Consider the following 8,742-nt stretch of genomic DNA (forward strand, 5'->3'; position numbering starts at 1 on the left):
AAGGACATCAGCTTCGGAGTTCCCCCCGCAGAGCTTCTCTGAGGTTGCCCAACAGAAGCTGATTTCCCTCTGGGTTCAGGTGGACTCCGTCTCTGCACAGATGGGAGAGGCAGATGTTTCTGTGGCGAATGCAGCACATCTGTCTCCCTGCCAAAAAGCCAGCCACCTTCGAGTTTATCCACCGCCGGCCCTTTTCCACACCGTAGCCAGTCCTGCCTCTCTGACCTCTCCAATTCAGACGAGGCAGAATGTGGGAAAAGACCAGCCTGGTACTGGGAAACATCATGAAGCATGTGGCCAGGTCACGCTTAATTTCCCGAAGGAAACTCAGACGATCGCGGCCGCCGCGACACAAACTGTTCCCACCCAGGTGAATAATCAGGATGTCCGGAGCCGGAGCTCTGTCCCGAAGAGAACGCAGAGCTGGAAGCAGCTGCTCCCAGAGTCTACCTCCCCTGCCATCCCAGGTGATCTCACAGCGCAGATCAAGGTTATCATCGAGGCGCTGCTCACATATGTAAGAATGCAACCTGCGAATGATAGAGCTACCGACGATCCAAACTCGTGGTGGTGCCATCTCAAAGAAGAGTGCGGGAACTGCGATTGACCGCCAGTATTTATGATGAGTGCTGCATGTTTGATTGGCTGTTGCGGATTCTACAGGCCCCACCCAACTGCACTTCAGATAAATCAATGAACTATTAACGCACATCCATGCCAACTGATTGCTTGTGAACTAATGTTTATGATTTCTGACTATATGGTAATACGGTTTATTTTAAGCGTTTAAATGACCCTCCTACTATCTTAAAGTACCATCTGTGAATATATGTACAATAACAATGTTCAAAATAAATAAATAATAACATTACGATTTCCAGAAATCTAGAAAGTGTACATTGGGTTGAATTTTTAGTTTAATGAGATCTACTGGTATGTGCTTGCAGTGGCAAAAAACACCACCCGGTTGCACATGATTGCATACGGGCCAACAACCATGTCTGTACGATCTTCTGGTGCTGAGATATGGCTTATTCATGTGTTTGTATGGTTACTAAGGAACCTTATATGGTTGCTATGGTGTGCTTTTACAGTTTATGGGATGATATTTAAAGACTAGTTGACAGTCTGAGTCAAAAAAGCCAAACTCCATGTTTGTACTATTTTCTGGAACTGAAATATGGCTTGTAAATGTTGCTTCTAGGTGGCTCTAAACGGTCGCTATGGTGTTTTGAGTGAACACTATATATATTTTGATATATTTTTAACTAAGTTCCAATTGTATTTATTTATTATAAAGTCATAACAAGATTTCCTATCATTGTTTTAAATTAGATGCACTAGTATATGTATACATTATTACATTAATACTTAACTGCACATTAATACTTAACTGATAGATTATATTTCATTTTCAATTTCATTTGTAGTTGAAATAAATAAAAAAGAAGTCTATTTTAAAGTTTAGAATTAAGAAATGAGAAAATGTTACAATTCCATAGTACACCATCTGGTCATCATTTTCATGAGCTTGTTCAGCGATCGCTTGACGCCACTAATGGTCATCAGGTCACAAAATTTATTGGAATACAAATTTATGATCGTCTAAATATATCAATATCCCTCCAATTATGCACACTTCTGAATTAAAATGCCATTTGGATGTTGTTCAGTGAAGCTGTGTGAAGACACAAGTGTGTCTGAATATGAATACATGTTATTCTTTTCAAAGCATCAAACATTAACTGACCGTTGATATCCTGTACATGTAGCGGTCTTGATTTGATAAATGTTGAGTATATAAAGCTCATTTAAATGTAAGCTTTTAAATGACCCGGCCACTTACCATCTTAAAGAACCATCTGTGAATATACCTGGATCTTCTCTGAAGTTCACAAGAAAATATTCATAATGTGACACTGACTAACTTTCAATAACATTCAATAAAGACAAAAACACAGTGTGTGCCAATTAACCAAATGTTTATTTAAAAAAGATTTTTTTTAAATGCCTGTTATGTCAAATTTCACCCAGCAAATGGATTAGTGTTTTACTAGTTATTAGATATACAGCATTACCCCTAAGATTATAAAAATCTTTTTTTTATTTTTTATTATGTACTAGTTTAGCCTATAGTGCTGAGAATTTTGTTGTGAATACATTTGTAAAAATGCTCTTTATTTGAATGGGTGGGTAGCTCTGAAAAGAGCCGTTGTTGCCTTTAAAAAGACATTTGGTTTCAACTTTGGAGTTCCACCCGCAGAACGTCTCTCAGGTTTGCTCAGGAGAAGCTGGTTTCCCTCTGCGCTCAGGTGATCTCTGTCTCTGATGTTTCTATGCTGAATGGCACGCATCTGTCTCCCTGGATATCCTGAGGGCAGAGGAGGTAAAACATATATGCTAATGTTAGTACATTTATTTGAATTGTTCAGATTCTCCAAGACTTATTGAGCAGCATAGTTGATGGGTCAGATGTAAGGCTTTAGTTTTTACATCAAATCATACATCTTTGAACAAAACCCATGGTTTTTCCTGCATTTAACTTTTTTAGCATTTATTAATCTTTGTTAGTGATTTTTACATTTACTAATACGGTACATTGTTCAAATCTAAAGTTGTAAGTGTTAACATTAGTAAATACAGTGAACTAACATGTATAAACATTGAACAGCAGTTTTTAAAATAAATAACATTGTCAAAAAGTTCATACTGGAGTGATTAAAATCATAAAGCACATTGTTGTTAGCTAGCTGTTAATTTTATTCAATTGTTAGCTATATGTTAGAAAATTAAGACTATTACTTAAGTCAAGTCAAGTCATGTCACCTTTATTTATATAGCGCTTTTTACAATACAGATTGTATCAAAGCGCTTCACAGTGATAACATGAAAACAATATAACAAAAACAATATAACAATATAACAAAGTTTGTTTCTAAAAGAAATTGCGTCAACGTCCACCTTAAGTAAGGCAGATCAATAATATTATTGAATATTAAATGTTAAATGTCCCCAACTAAGCAAGCCAAAAGCCAAGGCAACAGTGGCAAGGAACCAAAACTCCATCAGGGACAGAATGGAGAAAAAAACCTTGGGAGAAACCAGACTCAGTCGGGGGGCCAGTTCTCCTCTGGCCAACGAAGGAACAGTGCATGATTCGGGCAGCATTACAAGTCAGATTGGATCGGAACATTTAGAGTATTTTTTGGAAGTCCAAGTATGCACGCCGGTCTTTAAGACGAGTTGTTGAGGATCAGTGCCGTCCACCATAGAGAGTCCATATCGCCCGTGTTGAGTCGTCACTTCATAGGCTTTGTGATTGGAGCATCTGAAGTCTCCGTGAGAGGCTGGATACAAACTGGAGCTGACGAACGCCATTTTCTCGGGACTCGCGTCCCGAGATAACAGCAGAAAAGCAAAGGGAAAATAATTAGCGTAGCTGCTGTTCATAATGATGATTTCCATAACACAGGCGTAAAAGACAAAACATGAAGACATTGACTCTTGCGGCCCAAAATCACCCCCCTCCGTCCCCCACTCAACTCAGCCCAGCTTACTGACCTCTACGTCCCTCCTGCTGCTGAGACCTAACCACAATCTCTTGTGGTCACTTAAACCTTTTGATGCAATTATTTTTAGTTTAACTTTTTAATAGCAATATGATTATATAACAAAATTATGAAATCCAGTGGTAAAATCTTTTTTTTAATAAGAGAGCAAGATAGGACAACAGTGTCTGTTGGCCACCAACGAAGACATTTTTTGACCAGGGAAAACGCCTGAAACCATTGTATAATAAAATGCACTGAAATACTACACCTTATCAGTAGTATTGACCTCAGTGTGCTTCTTCCTCTGCTTCTTCATTCTTCAGAGTTGTCTTCAATGCCATAGATATTTGGACCTGTTCTCTGGTAAAGAAATGAATAAATGAACAATGGGATCACTAAAACACCCGTAGTAATAAACAAAAAAAAAAAACTCAGAAATAAAACTTACGGAAAGAAATTGGCACATAATCTGGTATCCAGCTCGTCATCGTCATTGATGTAGCACACGTGATCTTCTCAGGCAATCTCACTTCATTTGGCTGGTTCCTAAAAAACATAAAAATCAAAATTAGAGATTCAAATATAACATTTCCATTCAAACGCAGTTATGAAAAGCAGTAGTACACAGACTGAAGCAAAATCTTTTAACACTTAGCTTTAGAAGGTATATTGCACACAGACAGGACTGCTATGGTCTCCCAATTCTTCCTGCAACTTTACAGAAGAGTACATATCAATCATAGAATAGCAGGGGACTGCATATCCCGCACAGATTGTCACAAATTGTGTAGATTGAACATCAATTGAAATTACAATGTATGTTATAAGGTCAAAATCAAACATTACAATGGTGGCTACTTCTCTCTTTCCCTTGTCTTTTATAACTTACTGCCACTGTTGCTCTGACTGTCTGTGTCCTCCCTGGAGCTGTCACACTCCTCCTCCGTCCTTCCTGCTACTGCTGAGGTTGCTCCTTCGTAGCTCAGTGGTATAAACCCTTGGCATGACCTAACCACAATCTCCTAACCACAAACATGAAGACATTGACTCTTGCGTCCCAAAATCACCCCCCTCCGTCCCCCACTCAACTCAGCCCAGCTTACTGACCTCTACGTCCCTCCTGCTGCTGAGACCTAACCACAATCTCTTGTGGTCACTTAAACCTTTTGATGCAATTATTTTTAGTTTAACTTTTTAATAGCAATATGATTATATAACAAAATTATGAAATCCAGTGGTAAAATCTTTTTTTTAATAAGAGAGCAAGATAGGACAACAGTGTCTGTTGGCCACCAACGAAGACATTTTTTGACCAGGGAAAACGCCTGAAACCATTGTATAATAAAATGCACTGAAATACTACACCTTATCAGTAGTATTGACCTCAGTGTGCTTCTTCCTCTGCTTCTTCATTCTTCAGAGTTGTCTTCAATGCCATAGATATTTGGACCTGTTCTCTGGTAAAGAAATGAATAAATGAACAATGGGATCACTAAAACACCCGTAGTAATAAACAAAAAAAAAAAAACTCAGAAATAAAACTTACGGAAAGAAATTGGCACATAATCTGGTATCCAGCTCGTCATCGTCATTGATGTAGCACACTTGATCTTCTCAGACAATCTCACTTCATTTGGCTGGTTCCTAAAAAACATAAAAATCAAAATTAGAGATTCAAATATAACATTTCCATTCAAACGCAGTTATGAAAAGCAGTAGTACACAGACTGAAGCAAAATCTTTTAACACTTAGCTTTAGAAGGTATATTGCACACAGACAGGACTGCTATGGTCTCCCAATTCTTCCTGCAACTTTACAGAAGAGTACATATCAATCATAGAATAGCAGGGGACTGCATATCCCGCACAGATTGTCACAAATTGTGTAGATTGAACATCAATTGAAATTACAATGTATGTTATAAGGTCAAAATCAAACATTACAATGGTGGCTACTTCTCTCTTTCCCTTGTCTTTTATAACTTACTGCCACTGTTGCTCTGACTGTCTGTGTCCTCCCTGGAGCTGTCACACTCCTCCTCCGTCCTTCCTGCTGCTGCTGAGGTTGCTCCTTCGTAGCTCAGTGGTATAAACCCTTGGCATGACCTAACCACAATCTCCTAACCACAATCTCTAACGCCACAATCTAACCGCAACACGACCATACGCGCCAACCCGTTTGATGAAGGCTTTCGAAGATCCGCTGATGTCACGTATCCAGGTCCATTGGCAACGGTTCCGTATGGCATAACAACCCGACCATACGCGCCAACCCGTTTGAATAAGGCCGTAGAAGCCCCACTGGTGCGTTATAAAGCAGTTTCAGTGGCAAACGGTTCCGTATGGCATACTAACCTACCACCAAACACAACAATATCGGTCCACCAAAAAAAGACGAATTAACGCAAAACACAGTACACGGGATTGTGATAGCTATGATAGGTATGCAAGACACCTGCCTGAAGGCACAAATCCGGACGAGAGACGTAAATATGATCCAATAGGGTGTTCTTTTTGGTTGTTGCTGTGGTGATCAGTTGCGTGTATCCTTTAGACTGAAACAATTCCAGAACAGTTTTTTTCCCTGCGCAGAGGAGATCCTCATTAAAATCTCCACAGATTACTGTGGGATGTTCGTCCACCATGTCCAAATAATCCAGCAGACTCTTCAAGTTTTTCGAGAACTCTTCAAATCCGTAGTGTGGCGGCCTGTACACAGCAGCGATTGTTGCTTTGATCGGGCTATCCACTTTGATGACGACATACTCCAGATCGGTCACATTTTGCACAAACTGCCTAGCCTGAGCTGAAATATGCTCTTTGCAATAGATTGCGACTCCACCACCAGCTTTCTTTGCAATTTCTTGGTGTGTCGAGTAGGAGGCATGTCTGTTTCGCATAAATGCGTTGTACCCTTCCAATTGGACGTGGGGTGATATGAGTGACCCGGTCAGGTGAGTTTCCGTCATGCAAAGAATATCCGACAGAAGCAGTTCGTGATGGCATCGGATATCTTCGATGTGGGATGACAGTCCTTCTGTGTTGTGATGAATTATTTTAAGTGTTTGATCCAATTTGGTTTCCCTCACCTGCTGTAAAAGCGGCATGATTCCTTCGAATGATGCTCTTGTCATCTTTCCCAACGATGCTGTGACTGTAGCATCGGCATAGATCTTCTTTTCGCTCAAGTCCGTGATGTGTAGTCCACGAAGCGAGGTCGTTCTGCTGAGGGCAACGTAGGCCATTCCCGGCTCGAAAATCTTCTTCAGTGAAACCACGGCATTCTCCAACGTCATGCCTTGGACTTTGTGAGCTGTGCAGGCGTAGGCCAACTTGATGGGGAATTGTCGACGAACCGCTCCTTTCCTTAGACTTTCTTCGGATCTCTCGATGTACACAAAGTCGTCTTCTTCACCTTGCACCCTTTTGCGGTGTTTCTTGCCTGCATGTGGATTGTCGAGCTGAAGCCCTAGCATGTGTACGGTGTCGATTCCATCTTTTGTCTTATTGACAATACGAGAAATCTTCCCAAAGCACCCATTGCATAACCCGTCCTCGACATCCAAATTCCTAGTCAACATTATGCGTGCTCCCAACGCAATTTGTATGGTGTCAGGCAAGTCGTCCTTTTTACCGGTGACGGGCTTCGTTTGTCTCTTCATCCCTCCCGTTCTTGGGTCTTTCCTGTAGTCTTCGGCATCGATGGTAATGATGTCAGTGTGAAGAGCATGGATTGTTTCAGTGTTGTGTCTGTGGACTTCCTTGTTGGTGGCAAATACGTGCAGTGCATCACACGGGCAGTCTTTGGGGTCCTTCACAGCCTGGAGCAACAAAGCTCGATCTTCTTCGGCAAGCTCGTCGGTCTTCTGCTTCACCCGTATGCGGTTTAAAAGTTGGGCAAAAGCCAAGTCTTCTTTCTGACGCATGATCTCGGAGAGAGTAACCATTTGGAAATGGTCTTTCCAGAAGTCCAAAACATCGTCTTCGTACACGCAGAGTGGTTTGGCTTTACCCAGAGGTGGCAGTTGATAAAAGTCTCCCACGGCGAGGACAGAGATTCCCCCGAAAGGTTTCTTGCTGCCTTTGATTTGTTGACATCTCCAGTTTATGTAGGCAAAAAGATCCTTCGAAATCATGGACACTTCATCGATGATAAGAATCTCCACGTCGCGTAGTGTTGCTCGTAGTTCATCTAGGGCATTTCCAAGTCCTTGATACGGTGGCTTCAGATTCCTTGGAAGTTTTAAAATCGAATGTAACGTTTTTCCGTTAATATTGAAGCTCGCGGTTCCGGTAAACGCACTCAAGAGCACCGTAGGCACGGACAGATCTCCTTCCTCCCGCAGTCGAGGCAGTTGACGCAGAATCTTGGTCGCTTCCGTGTATATGCACTTGATGACGTGTGATTTGCCACATCCAGCACCACCTGACACGAAGTAGAAAAACTGTTCTGGATTATGACCCCAGACACGCTTCTGACACCACTGGCAGACCGTGTAGAATATGGCTGCCTGCGTCTCGTTTAGACTCCTAAACAAACTCCTAATGAATTCGACGCTCATCTGCGGTGCCTCGATTTGTGGCACGACCCCATCTCCGTGTTCAAGAACCTGGAATTCTGGGACATCATCTTGTACGTCCTCATCATCCGGAATGATGTCTTGTCGTTCAGCAATGCACTCCAAGCGATCCACTTCTACTTCAGGTGCAAAAGCGTTCCATGCGTTCTCAGACGGTCCTTGCTCTTGCAGCTGATCGAATGCCTTGTCCAACTCTTCGCTGTGTTTTTCAAACTTCTCCTTGTGTGCTTGAACTATGGCACAGACAGGGATCAGCAAACCAGGGTGAGTAGGTAGTTCCACCTTTGCACCTTTGTAAAACGTCTCGTATGTTGGAAATCCTGGAGGTTTTAGCTGTTCGTTGTTCCGATGTGGCATATAAAGCTTCAGTAATCTACAGTAAAACTTTTCCGGTTGTTTTTCCTCAGAATAACGTGCAAATCTAATGACTGCAGCCTTCCCAGACGTTCTTTTCTGAAAAAAACCCATGCCGTTCAGCAGCCGGTGAACGTTTTTGCCTTCCGTTTGCTGACCGTACACGATGCGGCACTCCGAAGCAAAATCTGCCAGGCACATCTTTTCAAAATCACGCGCTAGAGGCCTTGCTCTGTATTTATCGATCATCCCTGACA

The 8,742-nt window shown here is 41.7% G+C and overlaps 1 long non-coding RNA gene across 1 annotated transcript; it reads right to left on the reverse strand.

Moving 5' to 3' along the window:
- Nucleotides 1–2,196: 2,196 nt before the first annotated feature.
- Nucleotides 2,197–4,222, reverse strand: LOC130077191 (uncharacterized). Its single transcript, XR_008805715.1, has 3 exons — nt 4,000–4,222; nt 3,820–3,911; nt 2,197–2,371 (listed from the first exon to the last, which is right to left on the reverse strand). It is a non-coding gene; the product is annotated as an uncharacterized LOC130077191 (long non-coding RNA).
- Between the last annotated feature and the right edge of the window lie 4,520 nt (nt 4,223–8,742).

This window comes from Rhinichthys klamathensis, unplaced genomic scaffold (assembly GCF_029890125.1).
Source record: "Rhinichthys klamathensis goyatoka isolate OS25496 unplaced genomic scaffold, OSU_Roscu_1.1 h1tg000722l_1, whole genome shotgun sequence".
NCBI classification, from domain to species: domain Eukaryota; kingdom Metazoa; phylum Chordata; class Actinopteri; order Cypriniformes; family Leuciscidae; genus Rhinichthys; species Rhinichthys klamathensis.